The sequence below is a fragment of the Meleagris gallopavo genome, chromosome 16 (assembly GCF_905368555.1).
Source record: "Meleagris gallopavo chromosome 16, MGAL_WU_HG_1.1, whole genome shotgun sequence".
Classification (NCBI taxonomy): Eukaryota; Metazoa; Chordata; class Aves; order Galliformes; family Phasianidae; genus Meleagris; species Meleagris gallopavo.
This window is the reverse complement of record NC_139419.1, coordinates 9,114,592-9,138,956: the sequence shown is the minus strand read 5'-3', so window position 1 is coordinate 9,138,956 and position 24,365 is coordinate 9,114,592. Positions and strand designations below refer to the sequence as shown.

Below are 24,365 nucleotides of genomic sequence, written 5' to 3'. Positions count from 1 at the left end.
CATTAATAATAGCTATAGTTTTTAGTGAGCTACAGGCAACTCTAATAAACAGCATAAATTAAAGGTATTAACAAATCTTGCAAATTTTACATTTTAATTTCTACTACATAAACAGTGCATAAGGGTATCGGGAGACAGCAGTGTGTTGTAACTCTTGCAACATTATTAGGAGTCTCAAGGCATTTAATGTTTTCTCAAAGACAATCATAGGAATATGAGAAAGCCTTTTACCCTCATATCCAATAAAAAAAGAAGAAAATATGTTTGTCATATAAAAGAAGGCCCAAATTCATTTTTAAAAGCTGTCATTTCTTAAGCCAATTTTAAAATGGATTGTGAGTTGACTTCTGTGTTTTAAACTTAGGTATTTGTCAATGCTAAGATGCTATCATAACGGTGCAAACAGAAAAAAAGAAAATAATAATAATTCCCCCAATACAGCAGGCGAAGCTGTATTGTAATAACTGAGGCCTATATACGCATTCTGCATATATATGCATAATTTTAAATAAACTTTGGGAAGGTAGCAAATGTTACAGTGCAGGAGCAAGCTGTACAAATCAGTTTCACATAAAAGGTATGGGCAGGAGATAGTGATTAATTTAAATAGACTAATGGAAAAAGGTTTGAAGCTGAGGAGGAAAGTACTAATTGGAAAAGGTCTGCCTGCATTGCTTGAAGAAGTGACTGTGCAGAAGCCCTCCTCCTCTTTTCCTCTGACTCACTCCGTTTCCACTGGAAGGAAATACATACATGTAATTCAAAGGGAAATCTAATTGTGTTCCTCCAGACTGGCCATCGGCCTACAGCTGACATCTACCTTTCATGATGGGTGTTCAATTAGCTGGGCAGTCTGAATAGCAGTCATTGGGAGTGAATGGGACGGCAGCAGGATTTAGATCAAGGAGCAGGACTTTGTTGAAGGCAGGAGTAGCACTGTAAATTTTAAGTAAAAGCCATAAAACTTTAATTTATAAGAGGTAGTATCATTATGATGATCAGGAAGTAAGATAAGCAAAAGTGTGGGGTTTGTGCAAATAAGTGGTAACTGAAGGGACATCAGAGTATTGCCTGAAAAAAAAGGGGAGAGTGACAGTGCAGGGCATAATCTGGTGTATTTAGCAGAAACAGAAAATGTTGAGTAAGATTAATCTAGATGACTTGTACAGTAGCTGTGTTCAGGACCCAGATTTTCAATTTGATCTGCACATACTTGTGTTGAGAAAGGGGGAATATTTATCTAACAGAGATGAGAGCAAATTCAGCTAAGCTGAATTTCTCCCTGATGGGACGTGAATTCTTCTCTGGAAGTGAATTCTTCTCTGGAACCAAAAGCACTTCTGGGAAAGCTGTTTCTTCTTCCCTCCCTCCTTCCCACCCACCCCATTCTAGGACTTGAACACTTGCAACTGTTTCCTTGCCAGGTAAATGTCATCCACCTCACTGTTGGATCCACTGCTTTACTTCTTGCATTTATCCCAAGATCAGTCTAGACTTGTCTAGTATTGCCTTGCATTCCTGGCAATTGCAAGGAAACATATGTCTTGCTGGCTGCATGTGGGCTGCTCAGATTGAACAAGATGTGGCCAGAGTGCCCAGGCTGGGCTGCTTTCTGAAAACCACAACAGCTACAGCTCTCTTCCTTTTAAGAATTCCATCTAGACTGTGTTGTTTTCTTTTCTCTGTGGTTAAAACATCACGTAGGGCAGTATTTACAATCCTCTGTGTAGAAAAGTGTATTCTCAATAACATCTAGCCTTGCAGTTCTTCCTCTTTCAGTAATGGAGAGACTCTGTATCTCAATTTTGTTCCTGGACAAAGCTCCTTTGTGGATATAATTAATAGCAGATAAAATCCTAATTATTTCTTCAGGAAAGGAATAACAGGAGTTAACATCTCCACATGGGTTTTGTAGCTCACTGGATGTGCTTAGCCTGTAGAGTTACCAAATGGGTCAAGGTCATTTCTTGAACCTGTTCTGAAACTTAAAAGCTTGGTAAAAGGGCACTCTTTTTTTTTTTTTTTTTTTTTTTGAGGTGAACTATTCTCTTGGCTCAATACTTTGTTAGATTTTGTTAGATTTACTCTTTTTATAAAGCTTTGTTGATCACATCACTTCTTACCTATGAACTGGACTTTGCACCTACCTGCCATCCAGTTTTCTTACGAAGCTTTACCAGCCTATCTGTGATGAATTCTGTGAACATTTGAAGACAGTGGTTATAATTATTTCCATTGAGATGGAAATAATACAGTTCTTACAGTAGCACATTTAATTTTCATGGTGATCTGAGATTTACTTACATCTGAAGAATGATAGAGTCAGAAAAATGTTGGTTGGAAGACAGAGGTAAGACTGTCTAGTTACATAAATCCTCCGAGGGTGGAAATCCCACTGCCTCTCTCTTGGCCCATGACAGTGCTGTATTACCCTTCTGATAAATCAGGTTTTCCTAATATCCAATCTGAATCCTCAGTGCTTCCATTTGTTGTCATTGTCATTGCCTTTGCTATGCTGTTTAGCAGTATGAAGGAGAGTTTGGCTCTGATGTCTTCATAAATCTATTTTAAAGACTTGTAGGCAGTTACTAGAATTCCTGTTACTCTATTTCTCACCAGCTTAAACAAATGCTTTTTTGTAGGATATATGCAAAATGTCCGGCACAATGAAATGTGAAAGAAGAAGAGAGAATCAGGGAAGCCAGATGAGAACATGGTGCCACAGCAGCTGTGCCTGGTGAGTAGCACTGCAACACCTGCAAAGGTGAGCTGCATGACACTTTACTATGCAGTTCACCAGAGCGTATCTGCTAGTGAGGTTGCCACAAGGTTTCCTGTCAGTGTCTATTTTTCAGGATCAAAGGACATATTTATTTCATTAGTTCTCTATTTAGTCAGGGTTTAGATGCAGATAAGTGAATCATTACAGATATCAGGAAGCTGAAAATTCTAAAAATGGCAGCCATTCATAGAATGTGAATAGTATTTGCCAACATTTCCTGCTGTTTCTACTTCAGTGTGTTCACATGTGCAGAGGTTACTCTAGGAATTTAGATCTGTGAAGCTGAAGGACCTATGTTCTGGAAATCTTATGTGAAGAGAATAATATCCACTATAAACCATTCAGGATATATGATAGTTTCTGTTTTTGTATAACCTACCATATGTCTTAGGCATGAAGAAATTATTGCCTTCAATTGCACAACAGCAATAAGATGATCTTCCTCCCAGTTATGTATAAATTCATAATCTGAAGCTCAGTGTTTCTTTATGTATGTCATAGTATACTCTTGAAAATTGTTCCCTGTGGCACAGGACTATATGTTATGAGAGTGCTATAATAATGTTACATAAGATCTGTTTGGCTCAGTCTTTTTTAGTTGAATTTGTCAATTTATCATGGTGAGATAATATTTCTGTTTTATTAAAGTTTACACATTTTGATTGCATCTATTTTGTCCGTGTACAAGCATGGTGAGCAAAAGTATAATTCAGGAAATGCAAGTGTAACATCTGAAGATTTTGAGAGTGGATCAAGATTTGAACAGCACAAAGGAAGGGGGAAGTTGAGGCATAAGAACAGTCTCAACTAAGAATGGACATCAGAAGGTAACTTGGTACACTGCTGTTGACCTAATGTCAAGGGAGATATAAACAGTATAAAGTAGGGAAAAAAAGGTTTCATCCTTTATTTACAGTCTCAGCATTTTTTCAAAGAACTGGAAAGAGATTAATAATGCTCACATGCTTGTCTGTGTGGCAGGAAACTGTGATGCACTGTAGTTTTTTATGAGCAAGTGAATGTGGATGTGCTAAGATAGAAAGTCAAAGACAGTAAATTATCTCCTACAGTGCTTGGTAACTCTATCTGTAAAACTACCTTCTCATTTTCCTCTCTGACTTCATAGTTTATGCAGTACATGTGGTTATTTCATTTAGTAGCAGCACTTTGTTTTCACCTGATACACTAGGTAAGGTGTGTCTAAAACAGCACAGTTTTCACACTTTCACGTGCAAGCCTTTGGACAGCTGTTGAACATGGAAGTCACAAAAAAATGTCTGGGTGTTTTTGGCAAGTATAGCGGTGCTTGTAGTGAATTGATGCACTAATCATTTTTCGGAATTAGCTTTGGAAGTTTTAGATCAGTGATGCCATTTATTAGTAACTACTATGAAGGTATTTATGTACTACTGTAAGTTATTTTTCCAACATGCTCTATTGATAAGTTTACAGAGAAAAAATAACCTGTTTGATAATCTGGCATGGAACTGTCTTTACTCCCTGTACCTCACAAGATTCAATGTGAACAAGTGCAATGAGTTAAGCAGAGCTCATAAATATCAGATGTTTTTGTTGAAAAACATTGAAAAACCTTTTCCTCTATGCTTTAATAAACTTACGTTAACCAACAGCATGATCCTAAACATCATTCAGTAATTTTACTTCACATGCCTCAATTGTTTGTGACTGCTAACTATCCATCTGCCCATTTTGTTTGAAGAGCAAACAGTGAAGCAGTCTGCAATCTGCAGTTTAAATTCACAGGAAGGGTGTTAAAATTCTTTAGAGACTGTCATGTTCAACCTTTGGTTGATAACAGTAATCCCTCATTGAAGAGATTTACTGCTTAGCAAACATTTTTCAGTACATTAATGATTTATGAAGTCACTGAATGCACAAGATCTCTCGCCACTCATAGTATCATAGTATGAGACATCATCTCAGTGTAAAAGTAAGAATGCCTTTTGTAAAGAAACATGTACAAATCTTTGTTAAGTAAGTTTAAATTGCTTGCAGTGCACTTCCACAGTAACCCCTGACCGCTGACAGGTCTGTTCCAGAATCTCTTGAATTATTTAGCTGGTGCAGCTACTGTACTACAGATTTTCCTCTCCTCTTCCTGTCACATTCTTTCTTTTTTCCAGAGTGATGGTTTGTAAAGAACTGTGATAAACCACAATCCCTGAACAATACAGACACATATAAGCACTATATATACATGTATACAACGTCTTCATTAAAGATACAGATAGTGTAGATCTACACTGAGTACTACCAGTCTTCCATAATTCAGTCAATAGAAGTTGCTCATAGGAACAGAATCTCAGGAGCACCTCATCATGTTTAATACATGATACAGAGAGAGAGGGATACAGAGAGAAGTGTCCCAAGAACAGATGACAGGACAGAACTTCCCCCTAGATTACAAGGCTGTGTAATGCCCAGTCTGCTTTTGTGTCTGCCAGTTACTGTCAGACAGACTGCATTGTTGAGCAGATGTTGGAAGAGATTAGACAGTACAGGGAATAAATAATAAAGTGTGGCATGAAATAGTCTGGTTGGGGGGTTTTTTGGTTTTTGTTGTTTTTCTGTTTGTTTTTGTTTTGGTGGTTTTTTTTAGTTTGTTTGTTTTGTTTTAGTAATTTCCACTTTTTGCCCTTATGATGAAGATGTTGGCTAGTAAATGAGACATCTCACACTATCCATCTCCTTCAAGAACATAAGGCCAGTTTGCATACACAGATTGAACAGAAGAGTACTGCTAGAAAATCAGACTATAATGGCATTCAGTCTGGTCAGTAATAGTGCAATAAATATCAAAATTTAAAATGTTTAAATATCAGAGTAAAATGCCTGATTTTAACAATGCTGCTAACATGCAATCAGTTATACTACACTTATTACCACTATTTATTTAACCTCTGAAAGGCCAAACTTCTTCCCATTCCAAAGACAAAGTGGTTCTGTTATTTTCAAAGTTCTGCCTATTTTGTAATACTTATTTTAGAACTATTCATACTCAGACAAACTGGTTAACCAAAAAATTCACTGTTGCTATTTGGTTGAGTCTCTAGCTGGAAAGAAGGAAGGAAGGGATTCTTTGCCTTTCTACCCTTCTATTTGATCAAAAGGTATAAGCTCTTTCTATATGTTCTTGGTCACTGTTTTATTTCCTCTGCACAAGCAGGACAATTTAGCCTGTTTCTCTATTCTCCTACAACCTTGCAGGACTGCTCTAGTCTCAGCTGAAGTGCTGCTCTGCAGAAGGTGCTGGAAGGTAAAGGTCTTGTCCTTATAGGCCTTTTTGGTATGTGGAAGCCATTGTAGTCAGCAGATCAAAACAGCCTTAGTTGTGAAAATACAGACCTAACAACGCTTTGTAGGTGCAAATGGTTGTGGATTTGGTGGGATGTAGCAAGATTCTATTATTAGCTTTTAAATTGCTCAAGCATTTCAAAAGCTGTATGGGATTTCTAAATTGTTCCTGAAAGAATATGTAGAGTCTCTTGGGTTGAGTCATTCATCCACTGTGTTCTCATCTGAGTTTTCCCTTTACTCTCATCCATTGATGTTCTTTGTCTTTGGATTCTTCATTCAGTTCAGGATGTCATTGCAGAAGCCCCTGGGGAACTCTTTACCACATCTTAAGAAAATGTGGCATTGACTCCCAGCATGCAAACTTCTGTTTCTAGGTGCATTTCTCTGTTGTAACAAGCATTGTCTGCTTTGAACACAAAACAAATTGAATGAAGACTTTTTGTGTGTTAGTTCCTCCCATTGGGCTCTGCATCAGAGCTAATGAGCATCTGTCTGATGCTGCACTACTTGTCCTGCTCAGGAAGCTGCTGTTGCATAGAAGTACCTCCAATTATCATCCCAAAAGTTATTTCTCTTCCACTTTACTCATGTCCCATTTTGTTAGCCACATGACTACCTTTTATTCAAATTCTGTGAATGTGGTTTAGGACAAAGCTAGTGCTGCCCTTCTAGTATTGAAGTATGACTTTTTTATTTTTTTACATCTATTTAGGTTTAAATGTACCTGGTATTCTGCCTCTAATTTGAACAGGTTCTACTCAACCCGGTAAGAGCAGCTTTCTACTTACGCCCTAGAAGGGCATGAATATGAATGATCCTTGAGCTGCATTAAGTTTCTTCTTCATATATTATCTTTACTTACATGATCTAGCCATCTTCAAACTAGCTTGTTTCCCAAATGTGACTAAAACTAATTCTGCTCTTCCCAGTGCGTTGGGAAGACTGTACTAGAGTTCAAGAAGATTTGGAGTCCTTGAGTGCTTTGAGTCTGAGTGAACCATATCAAGCAGCTTACCGTCCTTTCATTGTAAGCCTATTTATTTTCTTCTCACTATTCCTGTTTTAATTGTGTACAACCTTGCTGCCGCCATAGTGAATGCTTTCCTCAGTTTGTCTGTACAGCAAAGTGCTGATAACAGCTGCTGAAATTCAGCCCAGATAAATGCCCTTAAACTGCCTCAGTGGACAACTCAAGCGCCGCCCCACCTTGCCTGCAGGACCAGGTGCTGAGCTGGCTCTGGCAGCTGCCTTAGGGTAAACAAAGGGTGAAAAGGAACCTGCAGCCCTGAAATAGGAACGAAAGGAGACAGTGAGTCCATTGAGGTATATAACACTACTCATTTTCTCCAGCGAGGCTTTACTATAAACAAGAAGATTTGCTAGGACTGCTATCAGCACTTTGAAAATCAGCTTCATCTTTGGAGTTAGCTGACCTTAATGCTTGCTTCAGGCTCTCATTTAATCAAAGCATGCACAGCAAGAGCTCTTACATCTCTTTTTGCAAACCACAAAATACTGTACAGTGCCAGTTTAGCATCTTCAGCCCAAAGCATGCTGGTGTATGGCAGCAATGTGCATTTGCTAATTGTTACTTATACCTGGTAACAACGACTTCAGACACCCCAGTAAGACAAAAAGTACAATACTGAGAAAAACGTGCTTTAAAGAAAGCATTTTCCTTCCACAAATAAGAGTCCATCTATGAGTGAGGGCTGTTGCGATGTTTTCAGTCCATGTTTGTGTGTGTTTTAAATGCCCTCAGTTGCGCGTCACATTCTGTACAAGATGATTCACTTTTTCCAACCACTTCAGAATCACATATGGAATCTGTTGTATATTGTCAGCCAGTACTGTACAATGTTTCATCCCCTTGTGTATATAAGCCATGCTGAGGCTTCAGCCATTCCTATAATGTGCTTATTTCTGCAATGTTCTTCACAGGAGACAGAAAGCAAAGATGTAGCATTTGGATATTTTATTCTGTAATCCCAAAATGTAATCTAAGAATATGTTAAAAATTTATTATAATAGCCACTGCAAGAACACAGAAGATTACTTGATGCTATGTTAACTTGCACAGTTTAGAGTGCTTAGCTTGTGATCCCAAAATCTCTTCATTTCTGAGATTTAAAGTTTTTTTAGTATTAGAAAGATTATATTGGTGCTTTTTTTAAAAAAGCTTTTCAAACTTTTGACTGTCACATTTGTGGAAGATAAAAGCCTTTTTCCTGTGATGCAAGGCCTTCTCATCTGCCTTGCCCTTTCAGTGTTTGGCAATTGAGATTAAAGCTTTCGCTTGTAGCAAAACAAAAGTTCTAAAGTAAGCAACTGCCAATAAACATGTTGTCTGTTGTTCCAGAATATTCACAATCACTTATAGATTGCTATGGCTGATAGACAGTACTCAGTGACTGCTTCAAGAGGTTAGAACTGGCATCAGAACTTGTGGAAATATCACAGGGGAGGAGCCTTGGGGATATGCATCTTTTCATTTGATCTGCCATCTAATCTGGAACTACAGCAAGCTCTCATCTTTATTCAAAATATTGGTTGTTACTCTTTGGACTATTTCTTTTTTTCCTACGCTGCACTTCCAGATTAAGTTTATTTTCCAGTTTTTCTGTGGCTGTCTGTTGCAGTCTCCTTCTCTTTCCTTTTGTTTGGCACAGGTTAAGCACTCTGAACTTCTTGTAGCATTGTTCGAGGAAGGTTATTGCAAGTATGTGCTGTAAGTCAAGGCACAGAATAATAAACTAAATCTCAAAATGTTGAATCACTTGTGTTGTGAAAACATAGATTCTAAATGTGGGGACTGAGTGAACTCATTGAAGTGCTGGTGCTGGAGAGCTGTTTCCTCACCTTCCTCCTTTATGTGCGCCTAAAACCAGCCTGACAGGTGAGAAACAGGCTTTCTGGTGTGGGTTATTTTATGCCTGCTTTGATAGTGCCTGCAGCTCTGCCAGGTGCAAGGTGTGGCTGCATGGGAGCTGAGCTGCCTTGTGCTGAGTTGTTTATCTTTGCTGAGAAACCTGCCTTTACCAACTGGTGGTAGGGAACTCTGCGCTTTAACGTCGTGCTCAAAGAAGACCACCTATGGTGAAGGAAGCCCCATCTGCCCTTGTATCGTTCTATACTGAATAATTAAATCCATAATGAAGAAAGAAGAGTTTGTATTATTGGAATGCTGTGTTTTTATTTTCTCCTAATGCCTAACTGTAATGTCTTTAGAATCTGGAACCCTCTCAACCCTTCAAAAGACAGAGATGTTGCTTTGTAAACTTACTGTATTATTGTTTTCTACATACCCAGAATGGTAGTGGGGTTTTTGTAGTGTTTGCTTGTGACAAAAACAATCTCAGAGAGACATTCTGCCTTGAGGACCTTATTTCAGACCCACAACCAGAAGTACAGCCAGCTGAAAAGCAATCTTTCAGTACCAAGCCCTGTACAAAAATGCTGCCATAGTTTTACTGTTGAATTGAATATTTGCATGTGCCAGTAGATACTGGAATACAAACTCCTGTTTCATAAACAAATGCAGTTTTGATGCAAACAGGTTCCCAGTTTTAGAAAATGGTTTGTTGTGCTAATGGGGTTGAGGACAGGTTGTCTTTTTTGTGATTTCTGGGTTATTTGTGTCCTGCCTCCCCTCATTCTCTCCTTTCTTCTGTCGTGGAAAGATAGCTTTTCTTTCTCTTTTCTGAAGTGAAAACTTACTCACGTAGTGCTATGTCGTCTTGCTTTTCATGAATGTGAGGAAGCCATCCATGTGGGTTCCTCCAGTAGATGAAAATATATAAAACACTTTTGTAAGTAGTATGTAATTTTATACACAATACAAAGAATTACAGGAGTTTGTTTCTTTGATATCTTGAAGAATGCATTACTGCCTTTCAGAGCTTGAACCTGTGGTGGTATATTAATATGAGCTCTTCTGGGGAATTTTGCTAATGGCTTTACCTAAAATGACTGCTTTACATAAAGTACAGAGGGAAAACACTAACTTGTGAAAATTCAAATAATTTTGTGGGAACAAAATACACACTTGGCATTTTTTAACAAGGAAGAATTCTTAGTGGTTGAATGAGAGAGCTGTCATTACATGTACCTCTGACCAGTGAGTGTGGCTACCCTTGGGTCTTGGTTTGCAGTTCTGCTGGCAGTGTTGTCTCCTGACTTTCAGATCTTCCTCTGTCCTACTGAATTTGTTTCATTTCTTACCTATTAAACATCCTCCAGGACACAACTGAGACTGTGTACTGCATAGGCAACTCCTCTGATTCAAATTCCTGTACTGCCACCCCTAGCATGTGCCTGGTGTTTGGCAGCCATTGGTTGTCAAACAGGGATGGAATGAGGACAGAGTTTCTGTCCTGAACAGATTGGTTGGCCTAATTCATGTTTTACCTTACCCCTAAGCATTCAGCCTCTGAGACCATTTGGCATTCTAGAGCAGTCCATCATAGACATCTGTTTCCTCTCATGTCATCCATTAAAAAAAAAAAAAAACAACACTTTGCAGCATCTCTCCAGTGTCTGCATGGATGCATAGACAACAGACTGGTATGCAATCACCTGGCATCATCTTAGGGAATTAAATACAATGCCTTCAGAGTTTAATTATGTATTTTTGGACACCATCACAGATCAAACCTTGAAGATGCCAACATTTTCTTACAGTGCTAGTTTCCAAGTTCAAAAAGGTAACAGTTATTGCAGTTTTTCCTCTTAATTGAAGTCACGTGGTCATCACATGCTTGATATTTTAGGACTGCTTGATTCTTTACAATAAAGATGCAATTGGTTGGAATAGTTTTAGACTCACTGTCTGGAGGACCTGCCAAAGAGCTGTTTTATAGATTTCAGCATTTCCATTTTGCAGTTTTCCATAAGACACTGAATTTTTTCCTCTACCCTGGATAAATACAAAGTCACACACTTGAAATGAAATCAAAACTAAGGAGTATTAAAAGCTGACTTTAGCAGGAATGTCTGCTTTCAGTTTGTTGCTTCCTGTTCTGATAATGAAATTTGAATTAAATTTCAGCAGTCTCACTAATTAGTGTTTGTGTAGCAATGTCTGCTAGCCCCTCTTTGAGCAAGGGACAACTATAAACTGTCTTTTAGTGCTTTAGTTTATTTTGGTGAAGATGCTTTGTTGCCAAGATCTTCGTTCTTGTTCTATACTTGTACTATATTCAGAACAGGAAGGAAAAAGTTTTTATGTTCTCTCTCTGAAATTCACAAATTAAGGTTTTGGTTTTGTAGTTTATTTTCTTTTTCTCTGGGAAAAGATGGTGGATATAATACTGTGGAAGAAAAAAGGTATCCTTACATACTGATACTGGCATTTTGATTATATAGAGAAAAAATAGCTTTAAACAAAAGAAAAAGAAATTATTTTATGTTTGACACTAAGTTATTTGGGTAGCAAGATTCTTCTGCTGCACTGTAAAATGTTTGTATGTGGAGAAGATTTCAAAGGAGATTCTAAAGAAATGCTGGTATTTACCACAGATGAATGAGAATCCTATAAAGCACTACACTTTTTCTTTAAGTCACAGAAATCTTTCTTCTGGGGTTCTTCATAGAGAAATGTGACTGTTCTCAACAAGGTAAAAGTGTAACTTTCAATAGACACATAAACAGAATTAATCCCAGCCTTGCAGTCTTCCTTGGCCTTATGAGAAGATGCTTGACTTATTAATTCTTCTGTTTCCATGTTTTCTATGTTAGTTTAAAAATCCCGAACCTTAGAATGAAATATGAGTTTGGCCATTAGCAATTCCAAATTCAGAAACTCTATTCTTCTGCAAGATAAACTCATTCTTCTCCCCAAAAAGCAGTGTGCCTTGCTTGCTTTTGGATGACTCCTTGCAGTTCTACTCCTCTCCAGTGACCAGGAATAGGAGTTTTATTGGCACTCTTAAATTGTTTCATTTGAACACCTATTGGCTGCCAATCAAAAGTTGTGTAATGATAACCACAACCAACTTCATCAAGCCTTTGTGCATATAGAGAAGAGGAGGAAAGAATTCAATACAAAGTCTTCCTAAGAAGGTTTAGTATTAAAAATTGTTCAGGTCAAAGCCTACTGATATTCAGTACACCCATGAAATCCAGAGTGTTAGGTGCTGGGTTGCAGGATTGCCAAAAAATCCTGTCATCTTAAACTCTGAGTAGCGTTTTTAGATGCATAGAACCTGATATTTACTCTGAAATGAGAAGGGATGTGCCAAAGTGGTGATGCCTTAACTTTACATGCAGTGAGCTCCGAGTGGACAAGTTAACAAGATGTGAGCATAGCTCAAGGTACAGTCCCATTTAATATAGAATATAGAATTACAGGATTCTGAGCAGCAAAGACTCTGTGAGATTTAATGAGTAGTAATGTTGCTAGATGTGGCACAAAAAAATAAATTACATAAAGCCATTACTCTTGCTTCTCCTTTTTACATGTGGTTCTAGCTATTTGTTTGAATTTTCTTTAATGACATCCATGACTTCGTATTTAGTTTGCAGAAACAATTAGAGGCTTCATAATCTCTAGAACCTCAGCATTTACTTAAAAAAGGCAGAAGGTTTGTCACTGGTTCTTTCTGATATTGTAAAGCTGGAGAGAATTTGAATGTGGTTTCTTCAGTCCAGTATGAGAACAGCAAGCTGTTGACTAAAAGGCATGATGACACATCTTTTTTACTTCTCTTCATGAAACTGCTTCACGTATTTTATCTTGGGCTGAAACTGATGTTCAGCACTGAAAGCTTACTCTGGTGGCAAATCATGACATGGCACAAATTTAAACAGCCTCTAGTGTCAGGACTTGTGTTTGTAAATAAAGCCTCGCTGGTTTAAGCTGTGATCATTTTAGTATCGGTGTCTTCTCACTCAGGAAGAACTGGAGAAGATGAAGTAATAAAGGTCAGTGTCAGAGTTCTGGATCTGCACTTTATTTTGCTGTGCAGATGGCTGCAGATAGTTCTAGCAGACTACCTCCCTTTCTGATTTTCTAAGAATAAAAGGTGGTTGGAGTTCCTGTTACCTAACTGTTATAAAGAAAAAAAGGTGAGCATCCTGTTTTTGAGTGGCTATGCAGCCCACACCCACTATGAGACTGTGATGCCAAGAAGTATTCAGCCGATTACATTGAATGTTATCAATGAATTAGATTGAATAGATGAGTGAAATCACAGACATGTAGCCTTGTGTCTTGCTGTGTACTACACAGAGCTGTGAATGAATATAAACAACACTGATATGCTTGCAACTATCCGCTTTGCCAACTGTTTTGTCCTATTTTTTGGTAACTGTTCAGTGTCCTGCTAGGTGGTAGCAGTAGGCAAAAGACTGAAATGAGTAATGTCTGCTTAGTTATAAACTGCAGAAAACAAATAATGCAGTAATAACTTTTGAATAATGTTAAAAGTAGACCTCTAAATTAACTCATCATTTAGATTGTGCCATAAAGATGTCTTATTTTGTTGTTAGTCTCCTTAACCCAGACAGTTTCTGAAGTACTGTCTGCATTCTGCCATCTGTATTTTTGTAGTGTCCAGGTCATTCAGGTCAAGTTTTCCCCTGTCAACACCAACAACTGGGCTCCCATGTAGACCACAGAGGTGATGTTTGCTTATGAGGCTGTGTGTGTACCTTTTGAAGGACTGGCTTAAACAGCACTTAAACAGCTATTCTGAAGGAGGGAACAGCATCATTATCAAGACTCCCACTGGCCAGTTTCTGGGTAATAACTTCACAGCAGAAATTGCCTGTAATTACATAAGAGCAAAGAACTTCCTTGCCACTTGCCAAACCTCCCTTAGAACACTTCCATTATAAACTTAATATAGGTGTTTGTTCAAAAACGAAGCTTAATTTGAACCCACGATAAAGAAACTTAAGCCATGTGTAGCAGTGCCACCTAGTGTAGTCTGCCAATCCCGGGTTTTCAAGACACATTTTTACTCCTTTTGTGTCTTGAATCTATAATGGTTCAGAAACCAAGCATAACCTCTTTGTTGTAGAAAGGCTTTTTAAATTTGTTTCTCTTGAAATCTGGGCCAGAATTATATCTTACATGAGTCTGGCTCTTAGGATGTCTTTCATTTTTGTTTCACTCTTCTTTGGAGAACTAATGACAAAATACTTTGAATTAATCCATGTAGAACAAGTTATTTTCCTCAGGTCATGTTTACCTTTTAAAATGAAGCAGGTAAGTAGGGTGGAGCCATGATCAAATATCAGCATGGTATTGCTGATATCGACTGAGTATCCCAAACATTTTGTAAGATTATTCATTGAATAAAGCAGCAGTTAATATGATCCAAGCAAGTAGGATTTTGCATACCATTCTATAGAAAATTCAATTGGGGGGGAGAGGGAGATGACAAGAATTAAATTACACACTTCAAACAGATAGTAAATGTTTTTTCCTCTGTGAGAATTTCAAAAAGAAATGAGTTTAAACATGCTGTGGCTTTTAGCAAATTGTAACTTACAAGTCACAGGCTGAGAGCTGTTATTGCTCTCTGTTAAGTTTTGTCTCCCTGATGTCTAAGAATATCTTCTAACATTCTGAGTCTTGTTATAAATAAAGCCATGGAGTGGATTTTTATTTCTACTGTAACTCCTCTACCTATTAACTAATGAAATCTAGAGTACATCTTGATTTTCACCAGTCTTAAGGAAGCGAGTCTAGTTCTCTTTGCCTGTTTAACCAAGAGGAAGTGCATCACTGCAGCTGGGATTTGTGTGTTTCTTCTGGATTCCCAAAGGAAACACTGTCAGCCAAAGTTAGAAATGGCAAGAGGACAGAAAGCAAAAGGCACAACTGCTGGATTTAGACTTACGTAGGATTTGCACTGTTTGGCATTCTGACTTAGCTGCCTCAACGTTTCCAGTTTAGAACTGTTTATCTAGTATTGTCTAGTTTGTTAGAAACAGACAGTGCTGAGGCCCACCCACGGAGCATGAAAGGTCCTGTCTTGAGATCAGGTTGCAGATATGCCCTCCTTACATCTGCTGATTGCAGCCACCATGGGGAGAAAGCTCTGCCAACAGGATATTTGAAGGAAAGATTTATATGAAAGGCTCTAGAGATTGTAGATCTATCATTACTCAGCATCTTTTGAGTAGATAATTTATGGCATATTGATCCTCAGAATTTCAGAATGTTATGCGGTGTGAATTACAAGCTTCTCAGAGATAACTCCAGGTGCTAATGCACTTGAGTTCTTCCTTTGAAGGCAAAGTGAGACTGATTACTTCATGCTTCATAGGTTTATGCTTCTTCGTAAGTGATGAGACTCACGTTCAGCCTTGCATGTGCATCAACATGATTTTTGTTTGCTTGTTCCACCTAATTTGGGGCTTGCTTCTTCACCACTTTGATCAAGGCAATAGTAGCTCCAGAACATTCCCCCAGGGGTAAGTTATCAATGGAGAAAATGGACAGTGTTTTTTACCGGGCTGAGATCAGTATTTCAACATGCATCTATATAAAGAATAATTAAAATTAGCAATTCTAATGCAGTCCATTAACATAGGCAGTTTTGGAAGCCTTGGAGTGGAAAGGCATTCAGATATCTTCAAGTTTGTGAGCCAATTTATTTATTACAAATATGTGACACACAAAGATGTCAGTAGTTCTGTAGCTGCTGATCTGCTGATTCTAGGCAAGTACAAGCAACAGCAGGAATATTTGAGAGTTTCCTGGCCCTGATGGATCAGTAATGTCCAGGTCTTCAGGTGACATACAAAGTGCATTGAGAGCATATAGAGGGAAGGGAAACGTGTGCTGTTGATAAATGTGAAAATGTTTGATCTTACTCTGTGATCTTGATCACTGATTTAGTGGAAAGTGATGGTTTACACAAAAACATGGTGGTGCAGTTCTTCCCATTCTACCAGCATGCTTCATTGAGAGTTGAGTTTCATCACTAATATAGAACATTTGAGGGGAGTCATTATTAAAATATTGGTGTTGCATCACAAGCCCTTTTTTTTTTCCTCGGTTATGCAATAAAAAGTTTTGAAAGTACACCGGAGGTAGAGATCCTAATGGCAATGTCTTCCCACCACTATTGTAGAGAACCTGGTTTGTTTTGGTGCCACAGTCTCAATTAGGTCCTGCTGTAGACCCCTCCAGGGCAGTCTTCTGCCACAGTCAGCAAAGCCAGTTAGCTTTGGAAAGGAACTTCTTGAAACCCAATCACTTGGCTTCGCTTTTATTCCCAAGAGGCAGCCACATCAAATGGAAAATTTACTTTGGTGGGTTTTCCAGATCCAGGGTGATTTGTGGATGCCAGACTGACATATACCATAAACAAGAATTATGTATTTTGGCCCAGGGAAAATCAAAGTAAACAGTAAGTGCAAGTGCAGCCTCAACGTAACCCCCAGGTCATGATTTTGGACTTTTCTGGATTTCACACTGGCCTTGCATCACCCATAAGAGGACTCTGTAACATCTGTAAGGTGACCTAACAGAGGGCTTAAGTGAAGCCTTGGTAGAATATAACTAAAATGTTTATTTTTATGTTTTGTAGTAATAAAAATCTTCCATGGAAACCTAGTGGGAATAGTGTGTTTAAAAAATTTACCAGCTTTCTACGTATTTCTGAAAGCTCATACATTTTTTTATCTTCTTTTAAATGAGTGTTCTGCTCTGTCCATTTAAATTCTGCTGGTGGCTTCCCTCCATTTTGTTCTGCTGTTTAAGTAAAGGCAAATAACGATGTAATCTTATCAACAGTTGTTGAATTTTATTCTTTTTGAGGATTTTATGGGGAAAGTTCAGATATGTAGGTATAAAGGTGAAGTGTGGCTGTCACTGTGCCCAGTCTTAATTGCAGTGTTGGGCTTTGAATAAGAAACCTGTCCGGAGCTGTAACCCCTGCTACATGCAGTGAGTAGCTGTGTTTCAAAGCAGGCCATCCTTACTAAAGTAGTGTACAGAATATACCTGTATAATTGAAGCAAAATGGTAGGAAAAGGAATTGTAATGCATGCTTGGCAGCTGTACTTGGGTATTTTACAAGCAGATCAGAAATTTAATTGTAAGATATTTCTCCTTTGGTCCAGTGTATCAAGTTCAACATAGCTGCTAATTCCAAGAAGCAAAGTGAACAATATTTTGAGGCAGCACTCATTTATGGATTTTATAGGGGGGCTTTACTGGAAGGAAATTGCTTCCCAGTCAAAACAAAGCCAGCCTTCCTTATCTTGAGGATGTTGTGAGCTCTACTGGATTTCAGTGATGATGAAGTAGGTAGTGATTATTGTTGTTCAGTCCATGCCATATTTTTTTCAATCATAGTAAAACATCTCAAAACTTCTCTAGATTAATAAAAAGTAGAGATACAACAAGTTTTCATACAGGATAAGGCTGGAAAATATCCAAATCTGAAGACCACATATTGTTCTCACATTTGCAAGCTAAGCACATACAATTGGAAAAGTAGAGTGTTGTATACATCAAAAGACAAATATCCTCTGTCTGATGATCTACAGCAGAAGTGGGTATAAACAAAAGGAGACAGTGCCCATACCTAGAATGCACCTCTTTCCTGAGGCCAATTTGCTTTTTTCCTTTGGCTGATGGTTTGAAAAGAAATAGTAAGATCCCAACTGACTTCAGAGAGAGTACCACAATCCCTGTCCCTGGCCAGTTTCCTTTTGCCCCAGATGAGCTGTGATCCTGTTTAATATTTCCAAGTGAGCAATGATTCTAGGACTGTGGACAGCTATAGTTGAGTATTTTCTTTGGCGTTAGTATTGCCTAGACATAAAAGTGAGAGAGCAAAATGAGGGAAATGGGTGATTCCTCCCTCTGGATTGGCATAACTTGTTTTCTGTGATTCCCAATTTAGCTTTAAACTGCCTAGATTGGGTACAGCTTAACTTTGATTGATTGATTGATTGATTGATTTTGCCATTATCATATTCTTCATCACAGCATCTTACTTGGAGATGCTGCTATGCATTCCACCTTGGTGTAATTTAACATTCAGATTTTTAGCTAAATTTAGCATCCCTAGAGGCGTTAGTGTTTGCAGACTTTTTTTAATTAAAGTACTATGATGCCAAGCAAACAGTATTTTCCTAGGCTGTCTGCTGCTGATGCAAAGTGGCATGCTCTGTGTCTCCTGAGCATAGGGGAATGTCCCACTGGGAGAATTGCACAATTCAGTGAGGAACAGCTTGATTATTAGTCATCTGTGTAATGGGAACTATTTGAAATCTTGGCTGCTAGTCTAAGAAACTACTACTTAAAAATAAAAGAAACACCTCCACAGAAAGACATTCAAGTACAATATTTTATGTGGAAGGACCAATCTTCATTCACATTTGAAGCACAGGTGGCCATATATAATGGTTGCAGTTACAGTGTCATTACTTTTATTGGTGCAGTAGACAGCGAATTTTGACTGCTCTGTTGTGAATGTGTAGCAGAACTGCATATCCACATTTGTTAGTTAGTCAAGCCCAGCTGTGTTTATTGCTCAGAGCGCTAAAGTCAGCACAATCCACACTCCTGGAAAACATTCAAGGCTTTGCATTCTGTGCAAAAAGGATTTAAATAAAATCTGATGCTCACTAAAGGCAGCCTATCCCAACTCCCTCTATGGCAAGCCAACAGCCCACTGCATGGAAGCCAAGCCAATATAATTGTGAGGGGAAAAGAGGGAGGACTATGAATTGAAAAATATGAACAGAAATGCACATGTAGAATTATGTCACGTGATGCCAGTGAGAAATTTCAATGAGTAAAACATTGAGTTCACTGCAGAGTCTTTTACCCAGTAAGAAATGTCAATGCACAAGCTTTCTGAAATATATGTTAGCTTACATACTGGTAAAAGGATACCCAGAGTCCAGTCACTGAGTAATAGAGAAGGGATGTGAAAAAACTCCCTCTGTCCATTCTGTTGCTTTAACCACAAAGATGTACCCTTATCAGCAGAAATTATTCTCACAAGGCTCAACTTCAAAATGTGTGATATATGTGAAAGGACAAAGAATAACAAGTTAGTGTAAGCACACAGTAACACACAAGGATTTGGCTTGTTTCATGTGTCTTGACTGTGCGTTTATGCTACAGAGGTGGATGAAAGTAGAGACCATCCATGACCAGTCCCACACTGCATCAGTTCTCCTTTTACCTCCTGTTTGTGGTTTATTTGCCTTTCAACTTATAGGAGAAAGAGAAAATTTTTGTGGAATTCCATTTCAATTTTCAGGAAAAAGTAAGATTCAAACCTTCTACTAAATCACAAGTAAGACACATGCTTATTAATGATGAAACTAATCCAGTAAAGGTGATTAGCCTAGTAGAGTGCTTTCCCATGGTAGTGAATGCCTTCATTTGCCTTTTCCAGTAACTTGTGGAGAAGTCTCAGGAAGATCTTTTCAATATAAGATTCATCAACAATGGATTAGAGCAAAGAAATAACTTACACAGTTTTTATTCTTCTGCTTTGAAATACTTCTGGACGGTGTGACTATGTGAGACTGGGAATTTTCACAATTCTTCTGTTCTAAATTCCCTAATTAAAGTTCCCCTAGCAGGTTCTCTTGAAACTGCTATTTAAAATAAAAGCAATTCATGTTTTTTAAGACAACAAATATAATGCAATAATAAAACGTTTCTGTCTTCATGTGTACTTAAGGAAGTAGTAATAAAAGTAACTGAGGTTTTGAACTTGAATTTTTGTTTCCTCTTACTACTGTAAATTGACCAGCCAGTGAATAGTTTAAGTTCATTATGCTGATGTATGGGTTGTGTTGAGAAACTGTAGATGTTGTTTTTGAAACGGGCCTGAGTACTTCTCAAATTTCATCATCACTTCCCAGGAGAGATCGGTACAAAGAATTACACAGAAAATTACTGGTAGTCTGTTGTTCAACCTGAATGCATTGAAGTATCAACGGCACGGATTCTGCTGATTCCTAACCCATGTTTCTATTGCTTTGTGGCAGTACTGTGAACTGTGCTGATTGAGAGCTTAGTCCAGGCCAATTGAAATCATTACTAAATTTTTGTAATTTAACATGAAACCAATGTTTAGTGTTCAAATGATCTAGGAGATGGAGGGAAACAGAAGACAAATCATCAGTAAGTAACCTTCATTGCACAGCAGCCTTGAAAACCACATGAGATTGTGTCAAGGGATTTAATTTTGGTGTGAGGGGGACGGTGCTGGAGAGGAGAAGAGGTAAGGAGGCTTAATTTACTTTGTTTGCATATTAAAATCATTAAGCCTATTGCTGATCAAAGGAAGCAGGTGGCTGGTATTACAGAGTTAATGTTTCTTTGCAGTTCATTATTAATATAAGAGCTACATTTGAAATGAGCTTTGCATGTACTGGGAAAGAAAAAATATAGGAACTTCAGTACAGCCATGTCTTTACAACCTTAGTTCCACTTCTGCATCTTCACAGTGCTGTAGAATGGGGCTGAGTACCAAAGCCTTAAGCTAAAAGGGTTACATTCCACTTCTGTGTGGGTGTGGAAGGAGTTCGGCTGCCAAGGAAAGCATCTAGGACTTAGTAGTGGTGGTTAACAGAGGATGCTGGTGGAACTGAGATGGTGCCAATTAGGTTCATGCACTCAAGATTGTTTTGCAATCAAGTCATTGCCTGAGCCTTCAGACTTAGGAAATTTTGGCTGGACTTTCAGAAAAAAAAAATCAGAAGCTGAGAATGTCCATACTGACCCACAGAGGCCCGGGAAGTCTTTGCTTAAAGACACAGGCAACTGGAAGCATGCCAGCTAGTGAAATGAAGACCGTGTGCAACGGAAACAGGGAGCCTACTGTTTGTGTTCCTATCCAGCAGTCCTGTTACCAGCTGCAAGAGGGTTTCTGACAAGTCGTGCCTGCTTTACAGCCTAATGAAAGAAATTTGCCTTATAGTAAATACCTCCTTCTTTATGATGTCTGGACATCTACCATTTTTCTACACAAGGAGGAAGACAGAAACTTGTAATAATGACCACGGAAAAAGCCACTGAATGTGCCACAATTACTACCAAAGATTTTTAATGTTTTACCTCATTTAAAGAAGAAATTTAAACATAAATAATACAATGTTTTTCTGTACAAAGGAACTGTGATGAAACAAACAGTTAAAAGTCAATCCAGTTGCTCACACTAATTACCAAGATAGCTTTTTGTCAGTGCAAATGCAAAGTCCAAGTTCTCTGGAAACATTTTAAAATGTACGATTGCTGTCAGCCAGAAAGATCGAGTCCTTCTCTCCCTACCCCACTCTATGTATTTTTAACACAACTCTTAAATTCAGGAGCTGAAACGAATGGTTTGTTTTTCTTTTATCAGTCAGCATGGTAAAGTTATTTTTCATTCTTGTATTTGTTTGCCTACATTTCAGTTTTTCTAGTTTAAGTAGAATTTTATTTTTTGATTAATGGAATCAATGCAGCATATTTATGTACAGCAACTTCTTCCTGATGGATATTCTTTGAGGAATTTATTAAAGTGGTGATTGTTGTAGTGCCTCTATCACATTTCTTTGCCACTGGATCTGTGTTGCTGTTGTTGAGCAGGAAAAAAATAAAGCAGTGATTTGGATGTTGAAGCCTTCAGACCACAGCAAATGGAAGACACACAAGAGTGTCAAAGCAGGAGCCAAGGGCAGAGGCCAAGAGAAAAACCTGCAAGAGCAACTGAAGGGAGAACAGAATAAAACCTTAAATAAATCACTGAAGGCTTGGTACCTGAATGGGCCTCTGAACTGCAATTTTAAAAATGTAACACTTTAAACAGAGTTGTATCAATCAGTGTCCCTTTGTGATGTAATTGCATTGTCAAAATAAATGAAACGTTCATTACCTCCATGTTGTAAAGGAAAATTCAACCAACTGCCTGTGAAAACAAATGGCAATGCAGTGAGATGGAACCTCTAAACTCAGTACTCCCTCTCATTAAGATTAATTGGTTGCCATCAAAAACATCAGAACAGTGTGCATAGACTCACTTAGGTCTCTAGGGCATGTGGGAAGATTAATGGCCTATATTAAATGCAATAATTTTCATTGACTGAGAAAGAAAGAATGTTCTTTTCTTTATCAGAACTGTGAGCCACTTTGTTCTTTATATGATCTCTCTCCATGGACTCTTAGACAGTGTCTTCCCTTTGTCCTGTTCCACCTCCACTCAGGAAATGATGTCTCATTCCTTTTTTCTAGCATGTAGCTGTAGCACATAGTTGTCATATTGCGACCTGCAGCTAGATCTCATTTTCCCAATACTGCTTTTAAAATCTATCCAGTCGTGTGCTTTTGCACTATCAAAGTTGGAGGCTATGGCGTGCTGACAAGAAAACAGTGGATTTCTTTGTATCTTACTGAGAAATTTTAATGGCTATAAGATCAGTACATGCACATATTTCTTATTTTTCTGTCTTTTGCCAGGTTTATTCTGAATACAACTACTGTATTGAAACCTGTTCATGTAGATATTTAGTTGAGTATAGGGGAATTATAAATATTGAAGCATTTCTAATTGACATTGTTGTTTAGAACACTAGTAAATAGCTTTAGATGCACTCTTCCACCAAGTGATACAACTGCATAACAGAGGTGTGTTCTTCCATCACCTGTAGAAAAAAATGTTGATTATCAACTGGAAACGTCATAAAATCTTTGCTAAAGTTTGTCTTCCATGTCTCCTGAAAATTCAGGATTCAGTACAACTAAGTTAAATCTCCCTTATCTACTTTTGAGACATGACTCAGAAAATGGTTCAGACAGATGTTTCAACTTATGTTCTGAGTATTACTTTTTGTTTTGGTTTTGATAACTTTTTATTTCCTATTTTGTAATCAGAATGTTACCCTCTGTTTTGCTAGACTAAACTTGTTTGCTTTTTTGAATTTGTCTAGCATTAATGACAACCTCACACAACTGTGCCATCCCCCAAATGGCAGTATTCTCTGTAGTGTAAGAAAGAATTTAAAATCCAGAAGTTTAGGAAGTTAATTTGGGGGAATTCAGACCTTCCTGCAGAGGTTGATTTGATAGCTAATATAACCAAGGGTTGAAAAGGAGAGAGGAATCCCAGTTGGCAAGTCTATTCTCTGACAAGGACCAGCCAGGACACAATCCCTCTGACGACTTCTGTTGGGAGGTCTGAAAGAGTAAGTAGTAATAGATGATCTATTGAGTGAACTAGCCCAGGGAATAAGCCTGTTCTTCCATCAAAATGTATGTGCTTATGTACAAGTGTTTATAACCCCATATGTATCTCTCCATGTAATGTCTATTAATGACACGTCAAGGCAAGATTAAACAGGAGTAGCCTGGTGAGTGGTAAGCAGGATGGTTAGGGATGGCTGTTTGCATTTGATGTCTCTTTCTTTATCTCTTATTATTAAGGTTTTTTGCTTGTCCTCTAATTTCAAGCTTATCCTGTAATTTAAATGCATCTCAAGTGTTGTAGGTAGGAAGCAATCAACACACTGTTCATTGCCTGTAGTTGTACATTCAGTGATGTTCTTTATATCAGTGTAGGCACCCAATTTCATTTCTTCTCATCGAACTGAATGTATATTTTCAGAATTAAAGACAGTCTGCAGGAATGCAAATCTCTGCTGTATACTGGGGCTGTGGCAGGGATATTTCTGTGGATGGAACCAATGTAGACAAGACTGCACAGACTTTCAAAGACAAGAGGAAGCACATGAGTACTGAGCTATAGTCTGATGCAATTAATCTTAGTATTTTTTTTCTTTATCCAAGACCCAACCCATCTATAAACAGAGATGACTGACAAGAATCTATCCACATTTATAGGAAATTATTCTTAATGTCCTGGATAGGATTTTTTATTGTTCCCTGCAAGCAAACTTGGTACTAAATATAACAAATATCCCAGTGTGAAAGAAAAGCTCACTGGCTACAGACTGAAATCTTCAAAATGGCAATTTTTCTTTTTCCATGTCCGTATTTACAACAGAAAAAGAACTCTCACAGTATCCTGCAGTTTCCCAAAGTATGTAGTAATGAGGTTAGCTGTACTTTTTTGTGTATAATACTGCTGATAATGCAAGTTTCCTGTACATTCCTCTTAAGAGATATAACCGATTGGATTGAAAGAGAGCACTGTTGGGGGTTGCAATGTAAGACTTAGGGGAGCCCTACACCTTTCTAGCATGGTAGGAAGAGGTGCAGTTGGACACTGCATGAAGTGACACTGGGCATGTTGTGCATAGGCAGCAGGATGTTGGTGGTAGTGTTTGGTTTGAATAT

At 38.1% G+C, this 24,365-nt stretch overlaps 1 long non-coding RNA gene across 4 annotated transcripts in view; it reads left to right on the top strand.

Moving 5' to 3' along the window:
• The window catches only part of LOC146543251 (uncharacterized), a 56,107-nt gene that overhangs the window by 5,919 nt on the left and 25,823 nt on the right, over positions 1-24,365 (top strand). For all 4 annotated transcript variants that reach the window (XR_014886814.1, XR_014886812.1, XR_014886813.1 and 1 more), the window contains one exon: positions 2,643-2,737. This is a non-coding gene — a long non-coding RNA (uncharacterized LOC146543251). The remainder of the gene's footprint in view (positions 1-2,642; positions 2,738-24,365) is intronic.